Below are 10043 nucleotides of genomic sequence, written 5' to 3' on the forward strand. Positions count from 1 at the left end.
AGTTCATATTCGTGATATCTTGCTGTGTTCTCTGTTGTCAAGACCAGGAATCCCATGATCATTTGTTCATCTTATGCCCTTTTTCTTGTAGTGTTTGGAGGATTATTCTCCTTAGGTAAGCTCTTCTATGGCCAGAAGTTCTATCTTGGGATTTCTTTTTATCTTTGAGTTTGATCTACTTGACTACAACAGTTTGACAAACATAATAGAAGGAAGGTTTTTGCTTAACATGGACTACAACAGTTTACCATCTATAGGCTAAACATGATAGAAGGGTTTGCCAAAATTACTTTACTCCCTAATGTGTTGGTACAACTACTTCTGGCAGATGTCTTGGGGTGTGTTGAGGGTTGTATCTCTTAGACCCTTGACTCCTCTAGTAATAGAGAATTCTTTAAATGTTGGAAATTGAAGACCCGCTTTTTCACTCTCAGTGAATCTTGGCATGCCTAGACTCCTCCAATTGTGGTTATTTGCACTAAAGTGGATGAATTTCTCAATGAGCCTAGAAGTAGTTTTGGTTATATTTTACGGGACCATCATGGGCCTCCTATTTGTGCTTTGGTGGTGGGAGCAAAGGTTACTCCTATTTTGATTTAGGAAGTCAAAGCTATTTGTAGAGATGTTACCGAAGCTTCCGATTGAGGGATAAAGAATCTCTTGATTCAATCTGATCCCCTCGTTGCCTTAATGGGGTCTCTTCGGATCATTGGTAGATTTGGTGGCATATTGTGGAAATTCAGGCATTAAGGCTTCTTTTAAATCTATTTCTTTTGCCAATGTGGTTGGGGATTTAATGAAGTAGCCAATCTTTTGTCAAAGTTGTGTATGGGTGTAAATCAAATGGTTTTGGTTCCTTGGCCTTTCCGGTAGAGCTTTCCCATCTTGTTTTGGATGACCTTAGGATATGTTTGGTTTGAAGAAAAGTAGGGAAAGGAAAGGAAAGGAAAGGGAGGGAAACTCATACATGGTTTGTAAAGGTTTCTCCAACTTTTCCTTCTTTTCCCTAATTTTTCTTTCAAACCAAACACAACTTTAGAGAAAAGAAATCCTCTTCATACATTTGGGGTTAAGCTCTAGCTTAGGTATCAGGCTGGGCCCATTCTAATTTTGGCAAAAGATAAGCTGAGCCCAACCCATGAACATGTTACTTCTTCCACAATTTCTTAACATGATTTCTTATGTGTATCCTGACCCAACTCATATTTGCTCCCACACCAACCCCAAAGCACATTGCAGTCATGCATTAGTCACAGTTTGGGAAGAGTACAAATACAAATATGCATAGCACAAATACAAGGTTTAGAAATACAATATACTGGTTTTACACTGCTCTTTTCAAATTCATGAGCCTTAATAACATTTCCAATAATTGTATGTGGGGCTGGTGTGGGAGATATTCCCAATGCATGGCTGTTATGTGTTGTGGGGTTGGTGTTGGAGTGCTTTATGGGGAGCAAATTGAAGTTCACCCCAATGATACACCCTTTAAATAAACTATTGAAATATGCTTTTTTTACCAGTTTTAACCAATGTTTAGACTAAAAATTGGAATGCTCCATGGGTCATGATTTTATAGGAATGACAATATGGTGGGTTTGGGGTTGGGCACACCCTCCTTGTCCCTGCCCTATAGACAAATTCTCCTACCCCATCCTTGCCCCATCCCCAAATTTTCCCCACATCGAGGCAACTGCCTAAAAATAGATCAAATTTAGGGGGTATTTTAGAAATGGGATTATGGGATACTAGGGTTTTGGAAATTTAGGAAAATTTTAGAAATAATAATAAATTTGGGGATATTTGAATAATTTACCATCAAGTTCGAGGAATTATATGCCAATCCCATCCTTGATTTGGGGGAAAAATTTTCTTGTCCCTACCACATCTTCATTTAAGATCAAGGAAAACCGGTCCCATTTAGGATGGGATGGGGCCAGTTTAATGGAAAAATTTTTCCATCCCTATGGTTTTCCCGATTAATAGGGCAATTAGCCTAACTCATTCAACTCAAGGAAATCAAAATTTAACCAAAAAGGCTATCGATTCCCAATTTTTATGCAAACTAGTAAATATGCATGTGTGTTGAATGTAACAATTTTAGATAACATTAATAATTTCAATATCCTTATTAAAACCATTTAAAAAGGATAAGCAATCAAAGCATGGTGTGCTGGTGGATTTAGATTTTATATTTCATTTTCCTTGTTAATAAAAGTACTTCTTTATTATATTTATTTTTGTTTAATATGATAAATATATAAAATTAGAGATGTGCATTAATTTTACAGACAAGTTTTTGTGTTTTCTATATCTAGTTTTGAGTTTTTATTATATAATTATGGCATCGTGTGCTAGCCTATTTGACTAGAAAATAAGCAATCTCACTTTTTGGCAACTTAAATTTTATTCCATTTACATAATTAATTCAAAAAAACATTCTTGTTTGTTACACTTATTTTTGTTTGATATGATAATTTTATAATATCTTAGAAATGTCAAAATTTTCTATAAATTTTATGTATATATTTTTATTTTTTTTGTGTTCCATTTTTTAATTTTTATTATTTAATTATGACCTCATTGGTTAACCCATTTACCTAAATGATTGGACTATTATGGTGCAAGTCAAGTAGGTTGGTTTGCATTTAAGCTTACTAAGGCCCAACCTTATGCATTGGACCTAAGGCTTCAGATCAAAGTCAATGTACATTGCTCTGAGCGATGTGCTCTTAACATGTGAGATAGTGTGCTCTATTGGAGCTGTTAGTGTTTCTTCATCAACAAACTTGGGACAGGAAGGCAAGATTGTTTTGATTAAAGGAGAGAAGATAAGTCTTAAGAGAAAAGGAAGGTGACTTTGATGGAGAAGAGTTTAGGCAAGAAGACATGTCATTGGAAAAATGTAGGAATAGTGTTTTTGGAAAAGTGTTACCGAGCAAGAAACTAAATATGAAAGGCCTATTGGAAAGAGCAAGGAATATGGGTAAATTGGGGGAGAGGGTACAAGGTAAAACTCCCTAATTGGGGGGGGGGGTCTATGGTTTAAATTCCATTGTAAGGAGGACAAAGAAGAATATATAAGCAAAGAACCTTGGTTTTATAAGAACTTCCTTTTTTACTAAATGAATGAGAGCTAGAAATGAGTATCAAAGGAATGTTGAACAATAAAATCATGATGTGGGCAAGAATATTGGATATTTTGGTTGAAAGCATGACCTCAGTAATAGGAGAAAGTTTATCTAAGTATATTGGTGAGGTTATTCTCGTTGGAGAGAGGAGATTGTGAACAAATACTAATTCACACATAGCAAGTATGTTTATTCGAGTAGAGGTTAGAGTAGATATATTAAAACCACTAACGTGTGTTGTGAAGAGGAAATTGTTGGAAGGCAAATAAATTTCATATTTGGTATAGTATGAACGTTTGTCGGTTATGTGTTTCAACTGTGGAAGACTTAAGGCATATTCAAGTGAATTGTGTGTTTTATGGGGAGAAGACCTAGTTGGACAAATAACAAGTATGCTAGAATTCCAAAAACATGACTCTATGAATGCAAGGATGTAGGTATGGGCCCTGGTTGAAGGCAAAGGGTATAAAAGATCAACAATTCTTGAGTTCAAAGGAAACATCAGTGAACTTTAGGCAAACGTGGCTATAGAGCCAAGATTTTGGAGGTTCGGATGTGAAAAATGCTGTAGGGGTATTTCCGTCGGAGATGAATACTCGGTAAGATATTGTTATTGGAACTCAGGTAAACGATCAGAGTTAGGGAGAGCAGACCAAACACTCTACGATGCCTCTTTATTGGTGAATCAAGTCAGTGTCCAAGAGCAGAAAGTGGTACGATCCCTAATAGTTACAAGTTTTGAAGTGGTCATATCGTTGACTAAAAATTTGGGAGTTGGTGGTCCACTAGATTTGCATGAAAACCAAGAAAGATCAATGGCAAAATAGGCAACCTTTGATTGAAAGTCTGGGGAGAGATTTTATTATGGTGTTGGAACATGGGAAATATGGTTTGCGCAAGAAGTGGGTCCACTCGTTTGAGACTGTCAGCCCAAAGGTGACATGTTAGTAGGATGATTCTCATTTGGCTACCAACATAGTCCAAATCAAAGATCTCACACAATCTACTCTATCACTAAATCTAGTGAAGATAGTAGATTCTCTAGAAGATGTCAGCAAACAAAATGTTGAGAAGGGAGCTTATTCGAAGGTCAAAGAAGGTGATGGTGGTGACCAGTTTTGTAGCATAATCTTCTTCGAATAGTAGTTCAAACATCGGGTCACACAAAAAGAGGAGTTAGCAAGTGGATTTGGTTTTGTCTAATGATGTTGATTTTGGACCTAAAAGAGTAAAATTGCATATTAGTGGAGTGGAGGGGGAAGAGGAGAGAATCCCTGAGGCACAAAATGAACATATTATAAATAAGAAAGGCACCTTGGGTGATGATACAGAACAGATAGAGGTAAACAATACTAGGTCTGAGAACTCAAAAGAGACATCAAGTAGTGATGCAATTGAAAATTCTATCCCCATGACCACTAAAGAAGAAGGTGCTAGAACTGCGCATGAAAGTCAACAAGACATGGAGGTAATTTGTTCTCTAGCTATGAAATTTGTAGTAAATTTGATTATAAATTCCAAAACTATATCAGTTTTGATCACATGGAAAAAATAAGAATAAGAATTGGTGAGCATTTCACTCTCCCCAGGATTTTAACAGAATGAAAAAAGTGAAAAAGGATGGAAAATCTCTATTGTTAAAGGATCGTGGCTCAAATTTTTAATAGCATTAAAGAGACTCAAAGGTAATAGAGTTCACGATTTGGTGGCCATTTCAGTTTCCTCTCACTACAATAACAAGGTGTGGATGGTTACCCTTTCATAGCCCCCTATGGGCCATGTTAATCCTCAGTTGGAACTGTCAAGGGCTGGACTCTCCCTTGACAGTTTGAGCACTTAGGAAAGTTTGCATGAAAAAAAAAATTAATAGAAACAAAATGTTCAGTTTTGGTGTGTAAACAAAACTGAAATGGCATAGAGGCTAGGAGTGTTGGGGTGTTGACTTTTGTGGTTTAGTTGGGTGATTATTGTTATTATGCAATGCGAAGCTAAAAGTTTCAATTAAAGCTGCTTGTGAAAGGATGATTTTGGCTTTAGTGCAAGAGGAAAATGAAGATCCGTGGTCTTGTTCATTTACTTAAGGGAAACCAAATAAAAGTTCAAGAAAAGAATTTCTAAGATTGTGGAAGAATTGTGCAAACTTAATTCAAGGCCTGTGGGTTAAAATAACAAAGTGCTACTCCCTTAAAACTCTTCCGAACCTCAATAAGAATAGGTGGATCAGATATGAATTGTAGTGCGGAGCTTCCCCTTGCCTTTCCAAACAAACCTCTGAATCAAGAGCTTGCATGTACTCCATTAAATTTGTACTCCTATCAAGGCTAGCTCACTCAATGAGTGGGTTGGAAAAAGGAAACTATGCATAAGGGACTTCAATTCGCTTTTTGATCTCCATGATAAGATTGGAGGAAACCAAGCAAATAGTGAGAAGTTAAGCCTTAAAAAAAAATTCTAAGTCAATAGGGATAGAACCCATAGTGAGCCATGATCCAAGGTTCCCATAGACCGACAGGAGATAAGGCTCAATGCACATAAAGAAGAAAAATAGACTTCGCTCTCTTAGAAAATAGTAGTTAGAATGATAGATTTGAGGAAGCTAGAGTTATGCATTAGCCACCTACAAGCTTGGACCACATCCTGATTTTACTAGACAGTTGTCCACCAAGAGTGAGAATAAAAAAATCATTTAGGTTTGAAAATTTATGGGTCACTTATAATGATTGTGCAGAACTAGTAAAGAATGCATGGAATACAAAGGAAATGGGGAGTTTCCAAGTTAGGGTGAACAAAAGCCAAAAGATACTGAGAGGTGAGCTAAGAAAGTGGAACAAGTAAATGGTAGCCACACTCAAGACAACATTAAAGCATTGCAATTGGAGTTGAGCATGGAAAGAAACAAGCCTATGATAAGTTCTTTCTCTAAATCAAGACTGAATGAGATAGAAATTTCTTTGGATAATGAATTTAAGATAGAGGAAATGCTTTGGGTTCAAAAGTCGAGGAAAAATTGGTTGAAGTTGGGGGATAGAAACATAAGGTACTTCCATTAAGCTACCATATGGAGAAGAGAAAGAAATAGAATTGTATCTCTCAAGGATGATGGTAGTTCTTGGGTTGAGGGTCAGGATCAAGTCACAAAAGTCCTTGTCTTTCACTTTAAAGAGATCTTTAAGTCCTAAAATTCCTCTGGTAATACTAATCTTTTGGACAGGCTTCTAAGGATTGTGCTAGAAGAAAACAACAGATTTTTAGTGAAGGATCCTGAAGATGAGGAGATTAGAGTTGGCCTTTTTCAAATGCACCCCCAAAAGGCTCTAGGACCTGATGGCTTTCCAAACTTCTTTTTCCAACATTATTGGGATACAATGTAGAGTACAGTGACAAAAGTAATGGAAGAATTCTTTCAAATTGGGATGCTACATAAGAAAGTTAACAATGCATTTATTGCCTTGATTCCTAAATGCAAAAGGCCAAAAATCCCTAGTTAAATTAGACACATAAGTCTATGCAATATAGTCTATAAAAATAATTTCAAAAGTCTTAGTCAATATGATAAAGCCCATTTTACCCCAAATCATAAGTCAGAACTAGAATGCATTTCTGCCAGGTAGGCTTATATTTGATAATATCTTAATCACCATGAGATAATTCACTTCATGAGGACAACTAGGCAAAGGCAAGGGTGCATGGCAATTAAACTAGATATGAATAAGGCCTACAATAGGGTGGAGTGTTAAATTGGTCATAGAGATGTTTGGATTTAATCAGAAATTTATAGGATGGATTATGTAGTGTATCACCTCTGCCACCTGCCAAATTTTGGTGAATGAAAGCCCTAGCAAAATAATCAACCCTTATAGATGCCTTAGATAAGATGATCCCTTGTGCCCTTACCTACTTCTCCTTTGCCTTGAAGTTTTATCAATGGCTTTGATTCATTTACAATATAAAGGTGTTATCTCTAATATCCAAATTAATAATTCTTGTCTTGTAATTACCCATCTCTTTTTCACAGACGATTCGTACATCTTCTCCAAAGCCAACATAGTTGAAGGTGGAATTATAGTGGAGATCTTGAAGCAATATGGGCAGGTCTTAGGCCAAAAGGTTAACTTTTCAAAATTCAAGGGTTTTTCAGCCCAAGAATTCTTAATAAATTCAAGAAAATAATATAAAGGGTTCTTAAAGTGGAGGTAGTAGCTAAACCCACCTCTTACTTAGGGTTCCCTCCAATCATGGGTAAATAAAAAAAAAAGAGCTTTTCAATTTTTTACTAGATTGATTTGAACAAAAAACAACTAATTGAAAGTTTCTAGTTTTTCTTTGGCTGGAAAGGAAGTTTTAATAAAATTTGTTCTAACCTCAATTCCAACTTACACCATGTCCTGCACTCCTACTACCTAATCTCTATGGATATTTGTCATTAAATTGCAAGACATCAAAGAAGACTTTTGGGGTGAGACCTCTCAAAAGAGGAAGGTTAACTGGGTCAGTTGGAAGACCTCTTATAAGAGAAAATTCAATGGAAGGTTGGGTTTATGAGATCCTCATGCCTTTAAAGGTTTGTAGTGAACAAATCTTGTCTGTGGTCTAGAGTGCTAAAGGTAAATACAAAAAGATTTAGGTCTATCAAAGCTCTTTCAAACTATTCTTGGGGGTTCAGAAGCTTGCTTGCAAGGAGGGATATCTTAAAAGGAGCCTATTGGAAGATGGCAACTAGATAGAATGTTGATACCTTAGAAGACCCTTGGATCCTTGAAGTTCCTTTCCATAAACCAATTGGACCTTAAATGGTCTCGAGTTATGGGGTGAAAGTGGCAGATTTAATAGATCTAGTTTCCAATACTTGAAAAATTGAGAATATTTCCTCTATGCTTGGAGAGATGTTAGCTGAGAAAATCTACTCTCTAGACCTTCCTTTGTTTGGTGGTGTGGATAGGCTTATGCGGCTCCCATATTCTAAGGGGCAGTTTTCTATAAAATCAACTTATCAGTTAGTGTTGCAGTTATCTTTGACCAATAATAATGGCTTCAATCACTCTGTTCTAACTTCAACTACCTGGAAGAAAACCTGATAATTGAACATACCTCCAAAACTGAAATCATTTTTATGGAGTTGCTACATTAATAGCCTTGCCGTGAACTGGATAAAAGAAGAATTGAACAAGTTCACCTATAACCTTTGTGCTCTAAGGATTCAGAATCAATTATCTTTGCTCTTTTTCAATGCAGCAATGCTCGAGCTATATCCAGTTCGGCTCTCCTTTAGGTTTAACTTTCAAAGATACCCATATGTTCTCTTCCTTTGCTCAATGGTGGGGTTAGTGGTTAGAACAAGAAAGAAAAACAATGTAGTGGAACTTAATATGATTACTTTTTCTATTTATCTGTTGTGATACATTTGAAAGGCTAGAAATTATTTTGTTTTTAATGATTTAATTCCTAACCCTAAGTCTTCCAGTTGTCATTGCCATCAGGTGGATGGAGGAAGTAATGAAAGCTTTCCTTCAAGGATAAACTGATTCTCCTCTTAGTGTGGTCCTGGGTCAGGCTCCTACGTTTTGGTCTCCACCAAATGGTTTGATTGTTAAAGTTAATATAGGTGGAAGTTTCTATTGAAACCATAGTGGGTTTGGTTTTTTGTTTAGAAATGTTGTTGGAGTTTTTTTTGGAAAGTGTGGTGTTTGCAAGGTGGTTTCTCCTCTTTTTGCTAAAACTTTTGCTATTAGAGAAAGTTGTTTAGCTGCTAGATAGTTGGGATTTGTGTCTATATATATATTTTTTTAAAGTGACAATTTTTTTGGAAAGTGTGGTGTTTGCAAGGTGGTTTCTCCTCTTTTTGTTAAAACTTTTGCTATCTGAGAAAATTGTTTAGCTGCTAGATAATTGGGATTTGTGTCTATATATATATATATATATTTTTTAAAGTGACAATTTGCCTCTTGTAAAAGTGTTATCTTCAAAATCTTTTGATATTCACCCACAGGTGTGGCATCTTTTAGAAGATATTTATAATTTGATCAATGATGCAATTGTATTTAATTTTGTGTGCAGAGAGGTTAATAGCTCGGCTCACGCTTTGGCTGCAAAAGGTGCTGTTGGGTTAGAAGAAAATTGGTCTTGCCCAACCTCTTTCTTAACTTCCCACTTTGTCTGGGGGTTCGTCCTTTTCTTAGTTTTGGGTTTACTTTTTTTTTTTTTTAGTTTTTCCTTTGATGTCTTTCTTTATATCATTTATTATCTAAAAAAAAGATCTACCCAACTTGGGCCCAACCTCCAACCTGCATTGAAATTTGATGCACTTGGGTTAGTCTTGGGCTTGGGTTTGTTAATTAGTCCCATGACAAAATTTGACATAAAATGTATGTGTATAGTTGTATATACATGCATGTATTCAAATATGTGCTATATATGTATTTATGATTGCATGTATATAATTAGGCATGACTTTAGTTACCTAAGAGTTAGGCTTGAGCCCAAGTCGAGGACTGAAAGTCAAAGCTACCTTGTCCAAGATTACAAGTTGGGTTGGTTCACGCTTAAGTTAATCCCACCTAATTTGCCTCCTTATGGACAACTAATCATCAATTAGATGCAAAAACTGTTTTTCAAGTTAGTTTGGTTTTAATTCTATTTCTATCATTAATAAAAATAACTTTTATCTATCACACTTATAATTGTTTAATATGATGAATACATAATATTAGTGATACACCCAAATGTTTTTTATTCAAAATTTTTATGCTTTTAATAACTTTTGTGTTTCTATCTTTTTAAATTTTTATTATTTATTTATGATATCATGGGTTGATCCATTTAACATAAAAGGTTGAACCATTAACCAACCACTTGAATAGGAAAATGGTTTTGCTTTTGGGTCAACTTTAAATCTTGTGTTTCATTCCATTGAAT

The sequence above is a fragment of the Nelumbo lutea genome, chromosome 3 (assembly GCF_056320005.1).
Source record: "Nelumbo lutea isolate HS-2025 chromosome 3, American lotus-T2T, whole genome shotgun sequence".
In the NCBI taxonomy this organism is placed as follows: domain Eukaryota; kingdom Viridiplantae; phylum Streptophyta; class Magnoliopsida; order Proteales; family Nelumbonaceae; genus Nelumbo; species Nelumbo lutea.